This window comes from Mercurialis annua, linkage group LG6 (genome assembly GCF_937616625.2).
Source record: "Mercurialis annua linkage group LG6, ddMerAnnu1.2, whole genome shotgun sequence".
NCBI lineage: Eukaryota > Viridiplantae > Streptophyta > Magnoliopsida > Malpighiales > Euphorbiaceae > Mercurialis > Mercurialis annua.
This window is the reverse complement of record NC_065575.1, coordinates 22,489,838-22,502,508: the sequence shown is the minus strand read 5'-3', so window position 1 is coordinate 22,502,508 and position 12,671 is coordinate 22,489,838.

Here is a 12,671-nt window from a genome sequence, read left to right as displayed (position 1 = left end):
TGTTTCATAACCTTTGTAAACTTTTGGATTAAATCGCTAAAAAGGTGAAACGTTTGGATTTGTTTCGTAACGTTTGCAAACGTTATTGCTAAAAAGTTGAAACGTTTGGATTTGTTTCTTTACGTTTCTAAACGATTGGCTTAAATCGCTAAAATGGGGAAACGTTTGGATTTGTTTCGTACTGTTTGTAAACGTTTGGCTTATATTTCTAAAAACCTGAAACGCTAGGATTTCTTTTGTAACGTTTGTAAACGTTTGGCTTAAATCCCTAAAAAGGTGAAACGTTTAGATTTGTTTCAAAACCTTTGTAAACGTTTGGCTTATATCGCTAAAAAGGGGAAACGTTTGGATTTGTTTCGTATCGTTTGTAAACGTTTGGCTTAAATCGGTAAAAAGGTGAAATTTTTGGATTTGTTTCGAAACGTTTGTAAACGTTTGGTTTAAATCGCTAAAAAGGTGAAACGCTATGTTTTGTTTCTTAACTTTTTAAACGTTTTGCTTAAATCACTAAATGGGGAAACGTTTGGATTTGTTTGGTAAGGTTTGTAAACGTTTAGATTAAATCGCTAAAAAGGTGAAACGTTTGGATTTATTTCATAACCTTTGTAAACATTTGGCTTAAATCGCTAAAAAGGTGAAACATTTGGATTTATTTCGTAACGTTTTAAACGTTTTGATTTGCTTTGTAACGTTTGTATACGTTTGGCTTAAATCGCTAAAAAGGTGAAACGTTTGGATTTGTTTCGTAACGTTTTAAATTGCTAAAAAGTTGGAACGCTTGGTTTTGTTTCATAACGTTTGTAAACGTTTGGATTAAATCGCTAAAAAGGTGAATCGTTTGGATTTGTTTCGTAACGTTTGTAAACGTTTGGTTTAAATCGCTAAAAATTTAATACGTTTAAATTTGTTTCGTAACGTTTGTAAATGTTTGGCTTGAATCACTAAAATTGGGAAACGTTTGGATTTGTTTCGTAATGTTTGTAAATGTTTGGCTTAAATTGCTAAAAAGGTGAAACGCTTGGATTTCTTTCGTAACGTTTGTAAACGTTTGGCTTAAATCACTAAATAAGTGAAACGTTTGGCTTTGTTTCGTAACGTTTGTAAACGTTTGGATTTGTTTCGTAACGTTGTAACCATACCCTATTACCTTCTTCCTACACAGGGGATGTTACGGAGCCTTAACCTCTCACTTCGTTCGAGCTCCATTCCATCGACCCTCTCACTTTGTTTGCGTTTGGCTTAACTCGCTAAAAAGATAAACCCTTGGTTTTGTTTAGTAACGTTTTAAACTTTTGGCTTAAATCGCTAAAATGGGGAAACGGTGGATTTGTTTTATAACGTTTGTAAACTTTTGGCTTAAATAGCTAAAAAGGTGAAACGTTTGGATTTGTTTCGTAACGTTTTTAAACATTTGGCTTTAATCGCTAAAAAGGTGAAACGTTTGGATTTGATTCAGAACGTTTTAAACATTTGGATTTTCTTTGTAACGTTTGTAAACGTTTGGCTTAAATCGCTAAAAGGGTGAAACGTTTGGATTTATTTTGTAACGTTTGTATTTGTTTGGCTTAAATTGCTAAAAAGGTGGAACGTTTGGATTTGTTTCGTAACGTTTGTAAACGTTTGGCTTAAATCGCTAAAAAGGTGGAACGTTTGGATTTTTTTCGTAACGTTTGTAAATGTTTGGCTTAAATTGCTAAAAAGGCGAAACGTTTGGATTTGTTTCGTAACGTTTGTAAACATTTGGCTTATATTGCTAAAAAGGTGAAACATTTGGATTTATTTCGTAACGTTTGTAAACGTTTGCAAACGTTACGAAACAAAACCAAACGTTTCCCCATTTTAGCGATTTAAGCAAAACGTTTACAAAGGTTACGAAACAAATCCAAATTTTTCACCTTTTTAGCGATATAAGCCAAACGTTTACAAACGTTATGAAACAAATCCAAATGTTTCATCTTTTACTGGTTGAAGCCAAACGTTTACAAAGTTACAATACAAATCCAAAAATTTGGATTAGTTTCTTAACGTTTTAAACGTTTGGAGGTCACCGTACTTTTCAAAAATTGCAAAACGGTGACCAAATTTCAAAACGTAACATTTTAGTTACTATACTATTTGGTTATGTTAAGATAGAAGGATTTTTGGTCACCGAAGAAAATTATTTCTAGTCGATTTTTTATTGATTGTGTGTATATACGAAATATAAGATATTATTTGTTATAAATAATCAAAATTTGATTACTACATATGTATAGTTTGACCGTAAAACGCTTAAGAACCTTACAAAATCTCATATTTGAAAGTTTAGTAACCATTTTGTTACGTTTTGAAGTTCGGTCACCATTTTGCAATTCTTGAAAAGTACAGTGACCCCTAGAATCAATTACCCGGAGAAATGTTTGGAATTGTTTCGTAACGTTTGTAAATGTTTGGTTTAAATTGCTAAAAATGTGAAACATTTGGATTTGTTTCGTAAAGTTTGTAAACGTTTGGCTTAAATCACTAAAAAGGTGAAACGTTTGGCTTTGTTTTGAAACGTTTTAAACGTTTGGCTTAAATTGCAAAAATGGGGAAACGTTTGGATTTGTTTCGTAAAGTTTGTAAACGTTTGTCTTAAATTCCTAAAAAGGTGAAACATTTGGATTTGTTTCGTAACGTTTCAAACGTTTGGTTTAAATTTCTAAAAAGGTGAAACGTTTGGATTTTTTTCGTAACGTTTGTAAACGTTTGGCTTAAATCGCTAAAAAGGGAAAACGCTTGGATTTGTTTCGTAACGTTTGTAAACATTTGGCTTAAATCGCTAAAAAGATGAAACGTTTTGATTTGTTTCGTAACATTTTAAACGTTTGGCTTGAATTGCTAAAATGGGGAAACATTGGATTTGTTTTTAACGTCTGTAAACGTTTGGCTTAAATTGCTCAGAAGGTGAAACGCTTGGATTTGTTTCGTAACGTTTGTAAACGTTCGGCTTAAATCGCTAAGAAGGTGAAACGTTTGGATTTTTTTCGAAGCGTTCGTAAACATTTGGCTTTAATCGCTAAACAGGTGAAACGTTTGGATTTGTTTCGTAACGTTTTAAATGTTTGGATTTGTTTTGTATCGTTTGTAAACGATTGGCTTAAATCTCTAAAAAGGTGAAAAGTTTGGATTTGTTTTGAAATGGTTGTAAACGTTTGGTTTAAATTGTTAAAAAGGTGGAACGTTTTGATTTGTTTCGTAATGCTTATAAACGTTTGGCTTAAATCGCTAAAAAGGTGAAATGTTTGGATTTGTTTCGTAATATTTGTAAATGTTTGGCTTAAATCGCTCAAAAGGTGAAACGCTTGGATTTGGATTTTTTTCGTCACGTTTGTAAACGTTTGGCTTAAATCTCTAAAGAGGTGAAACGTTTGGATTTGTATCATAACCTTTGTGAACGATTGGCTTAAATCGCTAAAAAGGTGAAACATTTGGATTTGTTTCATAACCTTTATAAACGATTGGCTGAAATCGCTAAAAAGGTGAAACGTTTGGATTTGTTTCGTAATGTTTGTAAATGTTTGGCTTAAATCGCTAAAAAGGTCAGAATGTTTGGATTTGTTTCGTAACGTTTGTAAATGTTTGGCTTAAATATCTAATAAAGGTGAAACATTTTTATTTGTTTCGTAATGTTTTAAACGTTTGACTTAAATCGCTAAAATGGGGAAACGTTTGGATTTGTTTCGTAACGTTTCTAAACGTTTGGCTTAAATTGCTAAAAAGGTGAAACGCTTGGATTTGGATTTGTTTCGTCACGTTTGTAAACGATTGGCTTTAATCGTTAAAAAGGTGAAACGTTTGGTTTTTTTTCGTAACGTTTGTAAACGTTTGGCTTAAATTGCTAAAAAGGTGGACCATTTGGATTTGTTTCGTAACGTTTGTAAACATTTTGCTTAAATCCCATAAAAGGTGAAACGTTTGGATTTGTTCCGTAACGTTTGTAAACGTTAGGCTTATATTGCTAAAAAGTTGAAACGTTTGGATTTGTTTCGTAACGTTTGTTAACGTTTGCAAAAGTTACGAAACAAAATCCAAATGTTTCCCCTGTTAGCGATTGAAGCCAAACATTTACAAAGTTACAAAAGAAATCTAAACGTTTGGATTGGTTTCTTAACGTTTTAAACGTTTGGCTTAAATTGCTAAAATGGGGAAACGTTTTGATTTGTTGCGTAGCGTTTGTAAACGTTTGGCTTAAATTTCTAAAAATGTGAAACGTTCGGATTTGTCTCGTAAAGTTTGTAAACGTTTGGCTTAAATCGCTAAAAAGGTGAAACGTTTGGATTTGTTTCATAACCTTTGTAACCGATTGGCTTAAATCGTTAAAAAGGTGAAACGTTTGGTTTTTTTTCGTAACGTTTGTAAACGTTTGGCTTAAATTGCTAAAAAGGTGGAACGTTTGGATTTGTTTCATAACGTTTGTAAACATGTTGCTTAAATCCCTTAAAAGGTGAAACGTTTGGATTTGTTTCGTAACGTTTGTAAACGTTTGGCTTAAATCGCTAAAAGATGAAACGTTTGTTTTTGTTTTGTAACGTTTGTAAGGGATTGGCTTAAATCGCTAAAAAGGTGAAACGTTTGGTTTTTTTTCGTAACGTCTGTAAACATTTGGCTTAAATTGCTAAAAAGGTAGAACGTTTGGATTTTTTTCGTAACGTTTGTAAATGTTTGGCTTAAATCGCTCAAAAGGTGAAACGTTTGGATTTGTTTCGTAACGTTTGTAATCGTTTGGCTTATATTGCTAAAAAGGTGAAACATTTGGATTTATTTTGTAACGTTTGTAAACATTTTCAAACGTTACGAAACAAAACAAAACGTTTGCCCATTTTAGCGATTTAAGCAAAACGTTTACAAAGATTACGAAACAAGTCCAAATGTTTCATCTTTTTAGCGGTATAAGCCAAACGTTTACAAATGTTACGAAACAAATCCAAACGTTTCACCTTTTAGAGATTGAAGCCAAACGTTTATAAAGTTACAAAATAAATCCAAACGTTTGGATTGGTTTGTTAACGTTTTAAACGTTTGGCTTAAATCGCTAAAATGGGGAAACGTTTGGATTTGTTTTGTAACGTTTGTAAACGTTTGGATTAAATTACTAAAAATATGAAACGTTTTGATTTGTTTCGTAAAGTTTGTAAACGTTTGGCTTTAATCACTTAAAAGGTGAAACGTTTGGTTTTAATTCGTTTTGTTTTATACGTTTGGCTTAAATCGCTAAAAAGGGGAAACATTTGGATTTGTTTCGTAACGTTTGTAATCGTTTGGCTTATATTGCTAAAAAGGTGAAACGATTGGATTTGTTTCCTAATGTTTTGTTTAAATTTCTAAGAAGGTGAAAAGTTTGGATTTGTTTCGTAACGTTTGTAAACATTTGGCTTAAATCGCTAAAAAGGCGGAACGTTTGGATTTGTTTCGTAACGTTTGTAAACGTTTGGTATATATTGCTAAAAAGGGGAAACGTTTGGATTTATTTCAAAACGTTTGTAAACGTTTGCAAACGTTACGAAACAAAAGCAAATGTTTCCCCATTTTAGCGGTTTAAGAAAAACATTTACAAAGGTTTAGAAACAAATCCAAATGTTTCACCTTTTTAGCGATATAAGCCAAACGTTTACAAATATTACGAAACAAATCCAAACGTTTCTCCTTTTAGTGATTGAAGCCAAACGTTTACAAAGCTACAAAACAAATCCAAACGTTTTGGATTGATTTCTTAACATTTTAAACGATTGGCTTAAATGGCTAAAAAGGGGAAACGTTTGGATTTGTTTCGTAGTGTTTGTAAACGTTTGGCCTAAATTGCTAAAAAGGTGGAACGTTTGAATTTGTTTCGTAACGTTTGGCTTAAATCGCTAAAATGTTGAAACGTTTGGATTTGTTTCGTAACGTTTGTAAAGTTTGGCTTATATTGCTAAAAAGGTGAAATGTTTGGATTTATTTCGTAACGTTTATAAATGTTTGGCTTAAATCGCTAAAAAGGTGAAACGTTTGGATTTGTTTCATAACGTTTGTAAACGTTTGGCTTAAATTACTAAAAAGGTGAAACACTTGGATTTATTTGTAACGTTTTAAACGTTTGGCTTAAATCGCTAAAATGGGGAAACGTTTGGTTTTGTTTCATAACATTTGTAAACGCTTGGCTTAAATTGCTCAAAAGGTGAAACGCTTGGATTTGTTTCGTAACGTTTGTAAACGTTTGGCTTAAATCACTAAAAAGGTGAAACGCTTAGTTTTATTTCGTAACGTTTTAAACGTTTGGCTGAAGTCGTTAAAATGGGGAAACGTTTGGATTTGTTTTGTAACTTTTGTAAACGTTTGGCTTAAATGGCTAAAAAGGTGAAACGTTTGGATTTGTTTCGTAATGTTTGTAAATGTTTGGCTTAAATCGCTAAAAAGGTCAGAACGTTTGGATTTGTTTCGTAACGTTTGTAAATGTTTGGCTTAAATCGCTAATAAAGGGGAAACATTTTTATTTGTTTCGTAACGTTTTAAACGTTTTGGCTTAAATCGCTAAAATGGGGAAACGTTTGGATTTGTTTCGTAACGTTTGTTAAGGTTTGGCTTAAATTTCTAAAAAGGTGAAACACTTGGATTTGGATTTGTTTCGTCACGTTTGTAAACTCTTGGCTTAAATCGCTAAAAAGGTGAAACGCTTGGATTTGTTTCGTAACATTTGTAAACGTTTGGCTTAAATCGTTAAAAAGGGATAACGTGTTGATTTGTTTTATAACATTTATAAAATTTTGGCTTAAATCGCTTAAAAGGTGAAACGTTTGGATTTGTTTCGTAACGTTTGTAAACATTTGGCTTAAATTGATAAAAAGGTGGAACGTTTGGATTTATTTCGTGACGTTGGTAAACGTTTCGTTTAAATTGCTAAAAAGGGGAAACGTTTTGATTTGTTTCATAACCTTTATAAACGTTTGGCTTATATTGCTAAAAAGGTGAAACATTTGGATTTATTTCGTAACGTTTGTAAACGTTTGCAAACGTTAAGAAATAAAACGAAATGTTTCCCCTTTTTAGCGATATAAGCAAAACGTTTAAAAGGTTACGAAACAAATCCAAATGTTTCACCTTTTTAGCGATATAAGCCAAACGTTTACAAACGTTACAAAACAAATCCAAACGCTTGGATTGGTTCCTTAACGTTTTGAACGTTGGCTTAAATCACTAAAATGGGGAAACATTTGGATTTTTTTCATAACGTTTGTAAACGTTTGGCTTAAATTGCTAAAAATGTGAAACCTTTGGATTTATTTTGTAAAGTTTGTAAACGTTTAGCTTAAATCGCTAAAAAGGTGAAACGTTTTCGTAACATTTTAAACGTTTAGCTTAAATCAGTAAAATGGGGAAACATATGGATTTGTTTCGTAACGTTTCTAAACGTTTGGCTTAAATTGCTAAAAAGGTGAAACGCTTGGATTTGTTTCGTAACGTTTGTAATTGTTTGGCTTAATTCACTAAAAAGGTGAAACGTTTGGATTTGTTTCATAACATTTGTAAACGTTTGGCTTAAATCGCTAAAAAGGAGAAACGTTTGGATTTGTTTCGTAACGTTTTTAAACGTTTGGCTTAAATTGCTAAAAAGGTGGAACGTTTGGATTTGTTTCGTAACGTTTGTAAACGTTTGGCTTATCTCGCTAAAAAGGTGAAACACTTTGATTTGATTCGTAAGGTTTGTAAACGTTTGGCTTAAATCACTAAAAAGGGGAAACGTGTAGCTTTGTTTTGTAACGTTTGAATATTTGGATTTGTTTTGTAACGTCTATAAATGTTTCGTAACGTTTTAACGTTTGGCTTGAATCTATAAAATGGGGAAACGTTTGGATTTGTTTCGTAACGTGTTAAACCCTTGGCTTAAATTGCTAAAAAGGTGAAACGTTTGGATTTGTTTCGTAACGTTGGTAAAGGTTTAGCTTAAATTGCTAAAAAATGTGAAACGTTTTGATTTGTCTCGTAACGCTTTAAACGTTTGGCTTAAATCACTAAAACGGGGAAATGTTTGGAATTGTTCGTAACGTTTGTAAATGTTTGGCTTAAATTGCTAAGAATGTGAAACATTTGGATTTGTTTCGTAACGTTTTTAAACATTTGGCTTAAATTCCTAAAAAGGTGGAACATTTGGATTTGTTTAGTAACGTTTGTAAATGTTTGGCTTAAATCGTTAAAAAGGTGAAACGTTTGGATTTATTTCGTAACGTTTGTAAACGTTTGGATTTATTTCGTAACGTTTGTAAACGTTTTCCCATTTTAGCGATGTAAGCAAAATATTTGCAAAGGTTAAGAAACAAATCCAAATGTTTCACCTTTTTTGTGATATAAGCCAAACGCTTACAAATGTTACGAAACAAATCCAAACATTTCAGCTTTTAGCGATTAAAGCCAGACGTTTACAAAGTTACAAAACAAATCCAAACGTTTGGTTTGGTTTCTTAACATTTTAAATGTTTCGCTTAAATTGCTAAATTGGGGAAATGTTTGGATTTTTTCGTAACATTTGTAAACGTTTGGCTTAAATTGCTAAAAATGTGAAACGTTTGGATTTGTTTTGTAAAGTTTGTAAACGTTTGGCTTAAATCGCTAAAAAGGGAAACGTTTGGTTTTGTTTCGTAACATTTTAAACGTTTGGCTTAAATCGCTAAAATGGAGAAACGTTTGGATTTGTTTCGTAACGTTTGGCTTAAATTCTTAAAAAGGTAAAACATTTGGATTTGTTTTGGTAACATTTTAAACGTTTGGTTTAAATTTCTAAAAAGTGGAAACGTTTGAATTTGTTTCGTAACGTTTGTAAATGTTTGGCTGAAATCGCTAAAAAGATGAAATGTATGGTTTTATTTTGTAACGTTTAAACGTTTGGATTTTGTATCGTAATGTCTAGAAATATTTTGTAACGTTTGTAACATTTGTAAACATTTGGCTTAAATCGCAAAAATGAGGAAACTTTTGGATTTGTTTCGTAACGTTTTAAACGCTTGGCTTAAATTGCTAAAACGGCAAAACGTTTGGATTTGTTTCGTAACGTTTGTAAACTTTTGGCTTAAATTGCTAAAAAGGTGATATTGTTTGGATTTGTTTCGTAACGTTTGTAAACGTTTTGCTTAAATCGCTAAAATTGTGAAACTTTTGGATTTGTTTTGTAACATTTGTAAAAGTTTGGCTTATATTGCTAAAAAGGTGAAACGTTTGGATTTATTTCGTAACGTTTGTAAACGTTTGGCTTAAATAGCTAAAAACGTGTAACCTTTTGATTTTTTTCGTAATGTTTGTAAACGTTTGGCTTAAATAGCCAAAAAGGTGAAACGCTTGGATTTGTTTGTAACGTTTTAAACGTTTGGCTTAAATCGCTAAAATGGGGAAACGTTTGGTTTTGTTTCATAACGTTTGTAAACGCTTGGCTTAAATTGCTCAAAAGGTGAAACACTGGGATTTGTTTCGTAACGTTTGTAAACGTTTGGTTTAAATCGCTAAAAGGGTGAAACACTTAGTTTTGTTTCGAAACGTTTTAAGAGTTTGGCTTAAATTGCTCAAATGGGGGAACGTTTGGATTTGTTTGGTAACGTTTGCAAACGTTTGCTTAAATGGCTAAAAAGGTGAAACGTTTGGATTTGTTTCGTAAAGTTTGTAAACGTTTGGCTTAAATCGCTAAAAAGGTGAAACGTTTGGATTTGTTTCGTAACGTTTTAATTATTTGGATTTGTTTTGAAATGTTTGTAAACGTTTGGCTTAAATCGCTAAAAAGGGGAAACGTTTGGATTTGTTTCGTAATGTTTGTAAATGTTTGACTTAAATTGCTAAAAAGGTGAAAGTTTGGATTTATTTCGTAATGTTTGTAAACGTTTGGCTTAAATCGCTAAAAAGGGGAAACGTTTGGATTTCTTTCGTATCATTTGTAAGCTTTTGGCCTAAATCGCTAAAAAGGGGAAACACTTGGATTTGTTTCGTAACGATTGTAAACGTTTGGCCTAAATTTCTGAAAAGGTGACACATTTGGATTTGTTTTGTAACGTTTGTAAACATTTGGATAAATTCGGTAAAAAGATGAAACATTTGGATTTGTTTCGTAATGTTTTTAAAGGTTTGGCTTAAATTGCTTAAATGGGGAAACATTTGGATTTCTTTTGTAAGGTTTTAAACGTTTGGTTTAAATCGCTAAAAAGGGGAAATGTTTGGATTTGTTTCATAACATTTTAAACGTTTTGTTTTTTTTCGTAACGTTTGTAAATGTTTGGCTTAAATCGCTAAAAAGATGAAACTTTTGGATTTGTTTCGTAACTTATGTAAACGTTTGGCTTCAATCGTAAAAATGGGGAAACGTTTGGATTTGTTTCGTAACGTTTGTAAACGTTTGACTTAAATTGCTAAAAAGATGAAACGCTTGGATTTGTTTCATAATGTTTGTAAATGTTTGGCTTAAATTGCTAAAATGAAGAAACGTTTGGATTTGTTTCGTAGCGTTTGTAAATGTTTTGTTTAAATTGCTAAAAAGGTGACACGTTTGGTTTTGTTTCGTAACCAAACGTTTATAAACTTTACGAAACCAATCGAAATGTTTCCCTTTTTTACCAATTGAAGACAAACGTTTGCAAACGGTATGAAAGAAATCCAAATGTTTCACCTTTTTAGCGATTTAAGACAAATGTTTACAAATGTTACAGAACAAAACCAAACGTTTAAAACGTTATGAAACAAATCCAAATGTGTCACCTCTTTAGTGATTTAAGCCAAACGTGTAAAACGTTATGAAACAAAATAAAACGTTTCACCTTTTTAGTGATTTAAGCCAAACGTTTACAAACGTTACGAAACAAGTCCAAGCGTTTCACCTTTAAACGTTCGGCTTAAATTGCTAAAAAGGTGAAACGTTTGGATTTGTTTCGTATCGTTTGTAAACGTTTGGCTTAAATCGCTAAAAAGGTGAAAAGTTTAGATTTGTTTTGTAACGTTTGTAAACGTTTGGCTTAAATCCCTAAAAAGGCAAAATATTTGGATTTTTATCGTAGCGTTTTAAATATTTGGTTTTGTTTCATAACGTTATAAACGCTTAGATTTGTTTCATAACTTTTGTAAACGTTTGGCTTAAATCGCTAAAAATGTGAAACGTTTCGTTTTGTTTCGTAACGTTTTAAACGTTTGGTTTTGTTTCATAGCGTTTGTAAACGTTTGGCTTCAATCGCTAAAGAGGTGAAAGTTTGGATTTGTTTAGAAATGTTTGTAAACGTTTGGCTTAAATCGCTAAAAAGCGGAAATGTTTGGATTTGTTGTATTGTTTGTAAATGTTTGGCTTAAATTGCTAAAAAGGGGAAACATTTGGATTTGTTTTGTAACGTTTGTAGACATATGGCTTAAATCACTAAAAAGGTGAAATGTTTGGATTTGTTTTGTAACGTTTGTAAACATTTGGCTTAAATCTTAAAAAGGTTAAACGTTTGGATTTCTTTCGTAACGTTTGTGAACGTTTGGTTTTGTTTTATAATGGTTGTAAATGTTTGGCTTAAATCGTTAAAAAGGCAAAACGTTTGGATTTGTTTTGTAACGTTTGTAAACGTTTGGTTTAAATCGCTAAAAACGTGAAACGTTTGGATTTGTTTTGTAACTTTTGTAAACGTTTGGCTTAAATCGCTAAAAAGGTGAACGTTTGGATTTGTTTTGTAACATTTGTAAATGTTTGGCTTAAATCGCTAAAAAGATGAAACGTTTGAATTTGTTTATTAACGTTTGTAAACGTACGGCATAAACCGTTTTCTAATGTTTGTAAACGTTTTGTTTTGTTTTTGTAACTTTTGTAAACGTGTTGTTTCGTAATGTTTGTAAACATTTGGCTTAATCGCTAAAAAGGTGAAACGTTTGGATTTGTTTTGTAACATTTGTAAACATTTGGATTAAATCGATAAAAATGTGAAACGTTTGTTTTTGTTTTGTAACGTTTGTAAACGTTTGGATTTGTTTTGTAACGTTTGTAAACGTTTGGCTTAAATCGCTAAAAAGGTGAAACGTTTTTCATTTGTTTTGTAAACGTTTGTAAACATTTGGCTTCAATCTCTAAAAAGGTAAAACGTTTGGATTTTTTCGTAACGTTTACAAACGTTAGGCTTAAATCGCTAAAAAGGTGAAACGTTTGGATTTATTTTGTAACGGTTCTAAATGTTCGGCTTAAATCGCTAAAAAGGCGAAACGTTTTAAACGTTTGTATTTGTGTTGCATCGTTTCTAAACTTTTGGCTTAAATCGCTAAAAAGGTGAAACGTTTAGATTTGTTTTATAACGTTTGTAAACGTTTGGCTTAAATCGCTAAAAATGTGAAACGTTTGATTTGTTTCGTAACGTTTTAAATGTTTGGTTTTGTTTCTTAACATTACTTGGATTTGTTTCGTAACTTTTGTAAACGTTTGGCTTAAATCACTAATAAGGTGAGACGTTTGGCTTTGTTTCATATCGTTTTAAACAATTGATTTTGTTTTGTATCGTTTGTAAACGTTTGGCTTCAGTCACTAAAAAGTGAAACGTTTGGATATATTTCGTAACATTTGTAAACGTTTGGCTTAATTAGCAAAAAAGGTGAAACGTTTTAATTTGTTTTGTAATGTTTGTAAATGTTTCGCTGAAATTTCTAAAAAGGGGAAACGTTTGAATTTGTTTTGTAACGTTTGGTTT